The sequence below is a fragment of the Eriocheir sinensis genome, unplaced genomic scaffold, assembly GCF_024679095.1.
Source record: "Eriocheir sinensis breed Jianghai 21 unplaced genomic scaffold, ASM2467909v1 Scaffold787, whole genome shotgun sequence".
Classification (NCBI taxonomy): Eukaryota; Metazoa; Arthropoda; class Malacostraca; order Decapoda; family Varunidae; genus Eriocheir; species Eriocheir sinensis.
In genome coordinates, this window is record NW_026112150.1 from 193,922 (window position 1) to 206,695 (window position 12,774).

General features: G+C 51.6%; 1 long non-coding RNA gene across 1 annotated transcript; it reads left to right on the forward strand.

Moving 5' to 3' along the window:
- Positions 1-225: 225 nt before the first annotated feature.
- On the forward strand, positions 226-2,213 carry LOC126994396 (uncharacterized). Its single transcript, XR_007749097.1, has 3 exons — positions 226-390; positions 946-1,472; positions 1,845-2,213. It is a non-coding gene; the product is annotated as an uncharacterized LOC126994396 (long non-coding RNA).
- Positions 2,214-12,774: the final 10,561 nt, after the last annotated feature.

Below are 12,774 nucleotides of genomic sequence, written 5' to 3' on the forward strand. Positions count from 1 at the left end.
ACTGGTGGATAGGGGAAGGTGTGGTACTGGGACTGGTGGATAGGGGAAGGATTGGTAATGGGACTGGTGGATAGGGAAGAGTTGGTAATGGGACTGGTGGATAGGGGAAGGATTCGTTATGGGACTGATGGACAGGGGAAGGATTGGTAAACGTACTGGTGGATAGGGAAAGGATTGGTAGTAGGACTGAAGAATAGGGGAAGGATTATTATTGGAACTGGTGGATACGGGAAGGGTTGGTAAAGGGACTGGTGGATAGGGGAAGGGTTGGTAATGGGACTGGTGGATAGGGGAAGGGTTGGTAATGGGACTGGTGGATAGGGGAAGGGTTGGTAATGGGACTGGTGGATAGGGGAAGGATTGGTAATGGGACTGGTGGATAGGGGAAGGGTTGGTAATGGGACTGGTGGATAGGAGAAGGGTTGGTAATGGGACTGGTGGATAAGGGAAAGGTTGGAAATGGGACAGGTGGATAGGGGAAGGATTGGTAATGGGACTGGTGGATAGGGGAAGGGTTGGTAATGGGACTGGTGGATAGGGAAGGATTGGTAATGGGACTGGTTAATAGGGAAGGATTGGTAATGGGACTGGTGGATAGGGAAGAGTTGGTAATGGGACTGGTGGATAGGGTAAGGGTTGGTAATGGGACTGGTGGATACGGGAAGGATTGGTAATGGGACTGGTGGATACGGGAAGGGTTGGTAATGGGACAGGTGGATAGGGGAAGGATTGGTAATGGGACAGGTGGATAGGGGAAGGATTGGTAATGGGACTGGTGGATAGGGGAAGGATTGGTAATGGGACTGGTGGATACGGGAAGGATTGGTAATGGGACAGGTGGATAGGGGAATGATTGGTAATGGGACCGGTGGATAAGGGAAGGGTTGGTAATGGGACTGGTGGATAGGGGAAGGGTTGGTAATGGGACTGGTGGATAGGGGAAAGATTGGTAATGGGACTGGTGGATAGGGGAAGGGTTGGTAATGGGACTGGTGGATAGGGGAAGGGTTGGTAATGGGACTGGTGGATAGGGGAAGGATTGGTAATGGGACTGGTGGATAGGGGAAGGGTTGGTAATGGGACTGGTGGATAGGGGAAGGGTTGGTAATGGGACTGGTGGATAGGGGAAGGATTGGTAATGGGACTGGTGGATAGGGGAAGGGTTGGTAATGGGACAGGTGGATAGGGGAAGGATTGGTAATGGGACAGGTGGATAGGGGAAGGGTTGGTAATGGGACAGGTGGATAGGGGAAGGATTGGTAATGGGACTGGTGGATAGGGGAAGGATTGGTAATGGGACTGGTTGATAGGGGAAGGGTTGGTAATGGGACTAGTGGATAGGGGAAGGGTTGGTAATGGGACTGGTGGATAGGGGAAGGATTGGTAATGGGACTGGTGGATAGGGGAAGGGTTGGTAATGGGACTGGTGGATAGGGGAAGGATTGGTAATGGGACTGGTGGATAGGGGAAGGGTTGGTAATGGGACAGGTGGATAGGGGAAGGATTGGTAATGGGACTGGTGGATAGGGGAAGGATTGGTAATGGGACTGGTGGATACGGGAAGGATTGGTAATGGGACAGGTGGATAGGGGAATGATTGGTAATGGGACCGGTGGATAAGGGAAGGGTTGGTAATGGGACAGGTAGATAGGGGAAGGATTGGTAATGGGACTGGTAGATAGGGGAAGGGATGGTAATGGGACTGGTGGGTAGGGGAAGGGTTGGTAATGGGACTGGTTGATAGCGGAAGGATTGGTAATGGGACTGGTGGATAGGGGAAGGATTGGTAATGGGACTGGTGGATAGGGGAAGGATTGGTAATGGGACTGGTGGATAGGGGAAAGGTTGGTAATGGGACAGGTGGATAGGGGAAGGATTGGTAATGGGACTGGTGGATAGGGGAAGGATTGGTAATGGGACTGGTGGATAGGGGAAGGATTGGTAATGGGACAGGTGGATAGGGGAAGGATTGGTAATGGGACTGGTGGATAAGGGAAGGGTTGGTAATGGGACAGGTGGATAGGGGAAGGATTGGTAATGGGACTGGTGGGTAGGGGAAGGGTTGGTAATGGGACTGGTTGATAGCGGAAGGATTGGTAATGGGACTGGTGGATAGGGGAAGGATTGGTAATGGGACTGGTGGATAGGGGAAGGGTTGGTAATGGGACTGGTGGATAGGGGAAGGATTGGTAATGGGACTGGTGGATAGGGGTAGGGTTGGTAACTTGACAGGTGGATAGGGGAAGGATTGGTAATGGGACTGGTGGATAGGGGAAGGGTTGGTAATGGGACTGGTGGATAGGGGAAGGTAAGGTAATGGGACTGGTGTATAGGGTAAGTATTGGTAATGGGACGGGTGGATAGGGAAGGGTTGGTAATGGGACTGGTGGATACCGGAAGGATTGGTAATGGGACTGGTGGATAGCGGAAGGATTGGTAATGGGACTGGTGGCTTGGGGAAGGGTTGGTAATGGGACTGGTGGATAGGGGAAGGATTGGTAATGGGACTGGTGGATAGGGGAAGGGTTGGTAATGGGACAGGTGGATAGTGGAAGGATTGGTAATGGGACTGGTGGATAGGGGGATTGGTAATAGGACTGGTGGATAGGGAAGGATTAGTAATGGGACTGGTGGATAGGGAAGGATTGGTATGGGACAGGTGGATAGGGGAAGGATTGGTAATGGGACTGGTGGATAGGGAAAGGGTTGGTAATGGGACTGGTGGATAGGGGAAGGATTGGTAATGGGACTGGTGGATTGGGGAAGGATTGGTAATGGGACTGGTGGATAGGGGAAGGGTTGGTAATGGGACTGGTGGATAGGGGAAGGATTGGTAATGGGACTGGTGGATAGGGGAAGGATTGGTAATGGGACTGGTGGATAGGGGAGGGGTTGGTAATGGGACAGGTGGTTAGGGGAAGGATTGGTAATGGGACTGGTGGATAGGGGAAGGGTTGGTAATGGGACTGGTGGATAGCGGAAGGATTGGTAATGGGACTGGTGGATAAGGGAAGGTTGGTAATGGGACAGGTGGATAGGGGAAGGATTGGTAATGGGACTGGTGGATAGGGGAAGGGTTGGTAATGGGACTGGTGGATAGGGGAAGGGTTGGTAATGAGACAGGTGGATAGGGGAAGGATTGGTAATGGGACTGGTGGATAGGCGAAGGGTTGGTAATGGGACTGGTGGATAGGGGAAGGGTTGGTAATGGGACTGGTGGATAGGGGAAGGGTTGGTAATGGGACTGGTGGATAGGGGAAGGGTTGGTAATGGGACTGGTAGATAGCGGAAGGATTGGTAATGGGACTGGTGGATAGGGGAAAGGTTGGTAATGGGACTGGTGGATAGGGGAACGATTGGTAATGGGACTGGTGGATAGGGGAAGGGTTGGTAATGGGACTGGTGGATAGGGGAAGGGTTGGTAATGGGACTGGTGGATAGGGGAAGGATTGGTAATGGGACTGGTGGATAGGGGAAGGGTTGGTAATGGGACTGGTGGATAGGGGAAGGGTTGGTAATGGGACTGGTGGATAGAGGAAGGGTTGGTAATGGGACTGGTGGATAGCGGAAGGATTGGTAATGGGACTGGTGGATAGGGGAGGGTTAGTAATGGGACTGGTGGATAGGGGGAGGGTTGGTAATGGGACTGGTGGATAGGGGAAGGATTGGTAATGGGACTGGTGGATAGGGGAAGGATTGGTAATGGGACTGGTGGATAGGGTAAGGGTTGGTAATGGGACTAGTGGAAAGGGGAAGGGTTGGTAATGGGACTGGTGGATAGGGGAAATATTGGTAATGGGACTGGTGGATAGGGGAAGGGTTGGTAATGGGACTGGTGGATAGGGAAAGGGTTGGTAATGGGACTGGTGGATAGGGGAAGGATTGGTAATGGGACTGGTTAATAGGGGAAGGATTGGTAATGGGACTGGTGGATAGGGGAAGAGTTGGTAATGGGACTGGTGGATAGGGGAAGGGTTTGTAATGGGACTGGTGGATAGGGGAAGGATTAGTAATGGGACTGGTGGATAGGGGAAGGATTGGTAATGGGACTGGTGGATAGGGGAAGGGTTGGTAATGGGACTGGTGGATAGGGGAAGAGTTGGTAATGGGACTGGTGGATAGGGGAAGGGTTGGTAATGGGACTGGTGGATAGAGGAAGGATTGGTAATGGGACTGGTGGATAGCAGAAGGATTGGTAATGGGACTGGTGGATAGGGGAAGGGTTGGTAATGGGACTGGTGGATAGCGGAAGGGTTGGTAATGGGACTGGTGGATAGGGAAGGATTAGTAATGGGACTGGTGGATAGGGAAGGGGTTGGTAATGGGACTGGTGGATAGTGTATGGGTTGGTAATGGGCCTGGTGGATAGCGGAAGGTTTGGTAATGGGACTGGTGGATAGGGGAAGGTTTGGTAATGGGACTGGTGGATAGGGGAAGGGTTGGTAATGGGACTGGTGGATAGGGGAAGGTTTGGTTATGGGACTGGTGGATAGGGGAAGTTTTGGTAATGGGACTGGTGGATAGGGGAAGGGTTGGTAATGGGACTGGTGGATAGGGGAAGGATTGGTAATGGGACTGGTTAATAGGGGAAGGATTGGTAATGGGATTGGTGGATGGGGAAGAGTTGGTAATGGGACTGGTGGATAGGGGAAGGGTTGGTAATGGGACTGGTGGATAGGGGAAGGATTGGTAATGGGACTGGTGGATATGGGAAGGGTTGGTAATGGGACAGGTGGATAGGGGAAGGATTGGTGTGGGACAGGTGGATAGGGAAGGATTGGTAATGGGACTGGTGGATAGGGAAGGATTGGTAATGGGACTGGTGGATAGGGAAGGATTGGTAATGGGACTGGTTGATAGGGGAATGATTGGTAATGGGACCGGTGGATAAGGGAAGTGTTGGTAATGGGACTGGTGGATAGGGAAGGGTTGGTAATGGGACTGGTGGATGGGGAAGATTGGTAATGGGACTGGTGGATAGGTGAAGGGTTGGTAATGGGACTGGTGGATAGGGGAAGGGTTGGTAATGGGACTGGTGGATAAGGGAAGGATTGGTAATGGGACAGGTGGATAGGGAAGGTTGGTAATGGGACTGTTGGATAGGAGAAGGGTTGGTAATGGGACTGGTGGATAGGGGAAGGATTGGTAATGGGACTGGTGGATGGGGCACGGATGGTAAAGGGACAGGGGGATAGGGAAGGATTGGTAATGGGACAGGTGGATAAGGGAAGAGTTGGTAATGGGACAGGTGGATAGGGGAAGGATTGGTAATGGGACTAGTGGATAGGGGAAGGATTGGTAATGGGACTGGTTGATAGGGGAAGGGTTGGTAATGGGACTAGTGGATAGTGGAAGGGTTTGTAATTGGACTGGTTGATAGGGGAAGGATTGGTATTGGGACTGGTTGATAGGTGAAGGGTTGGTAATGGGACTGGTGGATAGGGGAAGGATTGGTAATGGGACTGGTGGATGGGGAAGGGTTGGTAATGGGACAGGTGGATAGGGAAGGATTGGTAATGGGACTGGTGGATGGGGAAGGATTGGTAATGGGACTGGTGGATACGGGAAGGATTGGTAATGGGACAGGTGGATAGGGGAATGATTGGTAATGGGACCGGTGGATAAGGGAAGGGTTGGTAATGGGACAGGTCGATAGGGGAAGGATTGGTAATGGGACTGGTAGATAGGGGAAGTTTTGGTAATGGGACTGGTGGATAGGGGAAGGATTAGTAATGGGACTGGTGGATAGGGGAAGGATTGGTGATGGGACTGGTGGATAGGGGAAGGGTTGGTAATGGGACTGGTGGATAGGGGAAGGATTAGTAATGGGACTGGTGGATAGGGGAAGGGTTAGTAATGGGACAGGTGGATAGGGGAAGGATTGGTAATGGGACTGGTGGATAGGGGAAGGATTGGTAATGGGACTGGTGGATAGGCGAAGGATTGGTAATGGGACAGGTGGATAGGGGAAGGATTGGTAATGGGACTGGTGGATAAGGGAAGGGTTGGTAATGGGACAGGTGGATAGGGGAAGGATTGGTAATGGGACTGGTGGGTAGGGGAAGGGTTGGTAATGGGACTGGTTGATAGCGGAAGGATTGGTAATGGGACTGGTGGATAGGGGAAGGATTGGTAATGGGACTTGTGGATACGGGAAGGGTTGGTAATGGGACTGGTGGATAGGGGAAGGATTGGTAATGGGACTGGTGGATAGGGGTAGGGTTGGTAACTTGACAGGTGGATAGAGGAAGGATTGGTAATGGGACTGGTGGATAGGGGAAGGGTTGGTAATGGGACTGGTGGATAGGGGAAGGGTTGGTAATGGGACTGGTGGATAGGGGAAGGATTGGTAATGGGACTGGTGGATAGGGGAAGGGTTGGTAATGGGACTGATGGATAGCGGAAGGATTGGTAATGGGACTGGTGGATAGGGGAAGGGTTGGTAATGGGACTGGTGGGTAGGGGAAGGGTTGGTAATGGGACTGGTGGATAGGGGAAGGATTGGTAATGGGACTGGTGGATAGGGGAAGGGTTGGTAATGGGACAGGTGGATAGGGGAAGGATTGGTAATGGGACTGGTGGATAGGGGAAGGATTGGTAATAGGACTGGTGGATAGGGGAAGGATTGGTAATGGGACTGGTGGATAGGGGAAGGGTTGGTAATGGGACAGGTGGATAGGGGAAGGGTTGGTAATGGGACTGCTGGATAGGGGAAGGATTGGTAATGGGACTGGTGGATAAGGGAAGGATTGGTAACAGGACTGGTGGATACGGGAAGGATTGGTAATGGGACTGGTGGATAGGGGAAGGGTTGGTAATGGGACTGGTGGATAGGGGAAGGATTGGTAATGGGACTGGTGGATTGGGGACGGATTGGTTATGGGTATGGTGGATTGGGGAAGGGTTGGTATTGGGTGAGGTGGATATGGGAAGGATTGGTAATGGGACTGGTGGATAGGGAAGGGTTGGTAATGGGACTGGTGGATGGGGAAGGATTGGTAATGGGACTGGTGGATAGGGAAGGGTTGGTAATGGGACAGGTGGATAGGGGAAGGATTGGAAATGGGACTGGTGGATAGGGGAAGGGTTGGTAATGGGACTGCTGGATGGGGAAGGGTTGGTAATGGGACTGGTGGTATGGGGCAGGATTGGTAATGGGACTGGTGGATAGGGGAAGGGTTGGTAATGGGACTGGTGGATTGGGGAAGGGTTGGTAATGGGACTGGTGGATAGGGGAAGGATTGGTAATGGGACTGGTGGATAGGGGAAGGGTTGGTAATGGGACTGGTGGATAGGGGAAAGGGTTGGTAATGGGACTGGTAGATGGAGGAAGAATTGGTCATGGGACTGGTGGATAGGGAAGGGTTGGTAATGGGACTGGTGGATAGCGGAACGATTGGTAATGGGACTGGTGGATAGGGGAAGGATTGGTAATGGGACTGGTGGATAGGGAAGGATTGGTAATGGGACTGGTGGATAGGGTGGGGTTGGTAATGGGACTAGTGGAAAGGGAAGGGTTGGTAATGGGACTGGTGGATAGGGAAATATTGGTAATGGGACTGGTGGATGGGGGAAGGGTTGGTAATGGGACTGGTGGATATGGGAAGGGTTGGTAATGGGACTGGTGGATAGGGGAAGGATTGGTAATGGGACTGGTGGATGGGGAAGGATTAGTAATGGGACTGGTGGATAGGGTAGGGTTGGTAATGGGACTAGTGGAAAGGGAAGGTTGTTAATGGGAATGGTTGATAGGGGAAATATTGGTAATGGGACTGGTGGATAGGGGAAGGGTTGGTAATGGGACTGGTGGATGGGGACGGGTTGGTAATGGGACTGGTGGATAGGGGAAGGACAGGTAATGGGACTGGTGGATAGGGAAGGGTTGGTAATGGGACTGGTGGATAGGGAAGGGTTGGTAATGGGACTTGTGGATAGGGGAAGGGTTGGTAATGGGACTGGTGGATAGGGAAGGATTGGTAATGGGACTGGTTAATAGGGAAGGATTAGTAATGAGACTGGTGGATGGGGAAGAGTTGGTAATGGGACTGGTGGATGGGGAAGGGTTGGTAATGGGACTGGTGGATGGGGAAGGATTGGTAATGGGACTGGTGGATAGGGAAGGATTGGTAATGGGACTGGTGGATAGGGAAGGGTTGGTAATGGGACTGGTGGATAGGGAAGGGTTGGTAATGGGACTGGTGGATAGGGAAGGATTGGTAATGGGACTGGTGGATAGGGAAGGGTTGGTAATGGGACTGGTGGATAGGGAAGGGTTGGTAATGGGACTGGTGGATAGGGGAAGGATTGGTAATGGGACTGGTGGATAGGGAAGGGTTGGTAATGGGACTGGTGGATAGGGAAGGTTGGTAATGGGACTGGTGGATAGGGAAGGGTTGGTAATGGGACTGGTGGATAGGGAAGGATTGGTAATGGGACTGGTGGATAGGGAAGGGTTGGTAATGGGACTGGTGGATGGGGAAGGATTGGTAATGGGACTGGTTAATGGGGAAGGATTGGTAATATGACTGGTGTATAGGGTAAGAGTTGGTAATGGGACTGGTGGATAGGGGAAGGGTTGGTAATGGGACTGGTGGATAGAGGAAGGATTGGTAATGGGACTGGTGGATATGGGAAGGGTTGGTAATGGGACAGGTGGATGGGGAAGGATTGGTAATGGGACAGGTGGATAGGGAAGGATTGGTAATGGGACTGGTGGATAGGGGAAGGGTTGGTAATGGGACTGGTGTATAGTGGAAGGGTTTGTAATGGGACAGGTGGATAAGGGAAGGTTTGGTAATTGGACTGGTGGATAGGGGAAGGGTTGGTAATGGGACTGGTGGATAGGGAAGGTTGGTAATGGGACTGGTGGATGGGGAAGGATTGGTAATGGGACTGGTGGATAGGGAATGATTGGTAATGGGACGGTGGATAGGGAAGGGTTGGTAATGGGATCGGTGGATAGGGGAAGGGTTGGTAATGGGACTGGTGGATAGGGGAAAAATTGGTAATGGGACTGGTGGATAGGGGAAGGGTTGGTAATGGGACTGGTGGATAGGGGAAGGGGTGGTAAAGGGACTGGTGGATAGGGGAAGGATTGGTAATGGGACTGGTGGATAGGGGAAGGGTTGGTAATGGGACTGGTGGATAGGGAAGGGTTGGTAATGGGTCTGGTGGATAGGGGAAGATTGGTAATGGGACTGGTGGATAGGGGAAGGGTTGGTAATGGGACAGGTGGATAGGGGAAGGATTGGTAATGGGACAGGTGGATCGGGGAAGGAGGGGTAATGGGACAGGTGGATAGGGAATGATTGGTAATGGGACTAGTGGATAGGGGAAGGATTGGTAATGGGACTGGTTGATAGGGGAAGGGTTGGTAATGGGACTGGTGGATCGGGGCAGGGTTGGTAATGGGACTGGTGGATAGGGGAAGGATTGGTAATGGGACTTGTGGATAGGGGAAGGGTTGGTAATGGGACTGGTGGATTGGGGAAGGATTGGTAATGGGACTGGTGGATAGGGGAAGGGTTGGTAATGGGACAGGTGGATAGGGGAAGGATTGGTAATGGGACTGGTGGATAAGGGAAGGATTGGTAATGGGACTGGTGGATAAGGGAAGGGTTGGTAATGGGACAGGTGGATAGGGGAAGGATTGGTAATGGGACCGGTGGATAAGGGAAGGGTTGGTAATGGGACAGGTAGATAGGGGAAGGATTGGTAATGGGACTGGTAGATAGGGGAAGGGTTGGTAATGGGACTGGTGGATAGGGGAAGGATTGGTAATGGGACTGGTGGATAGGGGAAGGATTGGTAATGGGACTGGTGGATAGGGGAAGGGTTGGTAATGGGACTGGTGGATATGGGAAGGATTGGTAATGGGACTGGTGGATGGGGAAGGTTGGTAATGGGACAGGTGGATAGGGAAGGATTGTAATGGGACTGGTGGATAGGGGAAGGATTGGTAATGGGACTGGTGGATAGGGGAAGGATTGGTAATGGGACAGGTGGATAGGGGAAGGATTGGTAATGGGACTGGTGGATAAGGGAAGGGTTGGTAATGGGACAGGTGGATAGGGGAAGGATTGGTAATGGGACTGGTGGATAGGGGAAGGGTGGGTATTGGGACTGGTTGTTAGGGGAAGGCTTGGTAATGGGACTGGTGGATAGGGGAAGGATTGGTCATGTGACTGGTGGATAGGGGCAGGGTTGGTAATGGGACTGGTGGATAGGGGAAGGATTGGTAATGGGACTGGTGGATAGGGGTAGGGTTGGTAACTTGACAGGTGGATAGAGGAAGGATTGGTAATGGGACTGGTGGATAGGGGAAGGGTTGGTAATGGGACTGGTGGATAGGGGAAGGGTTGGTAATGGGACTGGTGGATAAGGGAAGGATTGGTAATGGGACTGGTGGATAGGGGAAGGGTTAATAATGGGAGTGGTGGATAGCGGAAGGGATGGTAATGGGACTGGTGGATAGGGGAAGGGTTGGTAATGGGACTGGTGGGTAGGGGAAGGGTTGGTAATGGGACTGGTGGATACGGGAAGGATTGGTAATGGGACTGGTGGAGAAGGGAAGGGTTGGTAATGGGACTTGTGGAGAGCGGAATGGTTGGTAATGGGACTGGTGGAAAGGTGAAGGATTAGTAATGGGACTGGTGGATAGGGGAAGGATTGTTATTGGGACTAGTGGATAGGGGAAGGGTTGGTAACGGGACTGGTCGAGTGGGGAAGTGTTGGTAATATGACTGGTGGATAGGTGAAGGGTTGGTAATGGGACTGGTGGATAGGGGAAGGATTGGTAATGTGACTGATGGAGAGGGGAAGGGTTGGTAATGGGACTGATGGATAGGGAAGGTTGGTAATGGGACTGGTGGATGGGGAAGGGTTGGTAACGGGACTGGTGGATAGGGAAAGGGTTGGTAATGGGACTGGTGGATAGGGAAGGATTGGTAATGGGACTGGTTAATAGGGAAGGATTGGTAATGGGACTGGTGGATAGGGGAAGAGTTGGTAATGGGACTGGTGGCTACGGGAAGGTTGGTAATGGGACTGGTGGATAGGGAAGGATTGGTAATGGGACTGGTGGATAGGGAAAAGGATTGGTAATGGGACTGGTGGATGGGGAAGGGTTGGTAAAGGGACTGGTGGATAGGGGAAGGGTTGGTAATGGGACTGGTGGATGGGGAAGGATTGGTAATGGGACTGGTGGATAGGGAAGGGTTGGTAATGGGACTGGTGGATAGGGAAGGGTTGGTAATGGGACTGGTGGATAGGGAAGGATTAGTAATGGGACTGGTGGATAGGGAAGGGTTGGTAATGGGACTGGTGGATAGGGAAGGGTTGGTAATGGGACTGGTGGATAGGGAAGGGTTGGTAATGGGACTGGTGGATGGGAAGGATTGGTAATGGGATTGGTGGATAGGGGAAGGGTTGGTAATGGGACTGGTGGATAGGGGAAGGATTGGTAATGGAACTGGTGGATAGGGGAAGGGTTGGTAATGGGACTGGTGGATAGGGGAAGGATTGGTAATGGGACAGGTGGATACGGGAAGGGTTGTTAATGGGACTGGTGGATAGGGAAGGGTTGGTAATGGACAGGTGGATAGGGAAGGATTGGTAATGGGACAGGTGGATGGGGAAGGATTGGTAATGGGACTGGTGGATAGGGAAGGGTTGGTATGGGACTGGTGGAGGAAGGTTTGGTAATTTGACTGGTGGATAAAGGAAGGATTGGTAATGGGACTGGTGGATAGGGGAAGGATTGGTAATGGGACTGGTGGATAGGGGAAGGATTGGTAATGGGACTGGTGGATAGGGGAAGGGTTGGTAATGGGACTGGTGGATAGGGGAAGGATTGGTAATGGGACTGGTGGATAGGGGAAGGGTTGGTAATGGGACTGGTGGATAGGGGAAGAGTTGGTAATGGGACTGGTGGATAGGGAAAGGATTGGTAATGGGACTGGTGGATAGGGGAAGGATTGGTAATGGGACTGGTGGATAGGGAAAGGATTGGTAATTGGACTGGTGGATAGGGAAGGATTGGTATGGGACTGGTGGATAGGGAAGGGTTGGTAATGGGACTAGTGGATGGGGAAGGATTGGTAATGGGACTGGTGGATAGGGGAAGGGTTGGTAATGGGACTGGTGGAGTGGGGAAGGGTTGGTAATGGGACTGGTGGAGTGGGGAATGAGTTGTTATGGGACTGGTGGATAGGGGAAGGATTGGTAATGGGACTGGTGGATAGGGAAGGATTGGTAATGGGACTGGTGGATGGGGAAGGATTGGTAGGGACTGGTGGATAGGGAAGGATTGGTAATGGGACTGGTGGATAGGGGAAGGATTGGTAATGGGACTGGTGGATAGGGGAAGGATTGGTAATGGGACTGGTGGATAGGGGAAGGATTGGTAATGGGACTTGTGGATAGAGGAAGGATTGGTATTGGGACTGGTGGATAGGGGAAGGGTTGGTAATGGGACTGGTGGATAGGGGAAGGATTGGTAATGGGACTGGTGGATAGGGGAAGGATTGGTAATGGGACAGGTGGATTTCATTTAAAGGATTGCCTCATAATGTGCCTTTAAACTGACTCCACACACACACACACACACACACACACACACACACACACACTGAAAAAAGAAAAAAGTAAAATAAAAAAGAAAATAAATAAATAAAAAGCCCCATGTGTCCCAAATTGATAAATCTCATTGAAATAACACCGGGAAGGGAATGGGACTGGTGGATAGGGGAAGGAGGTAATGGGACTGGTGGATAG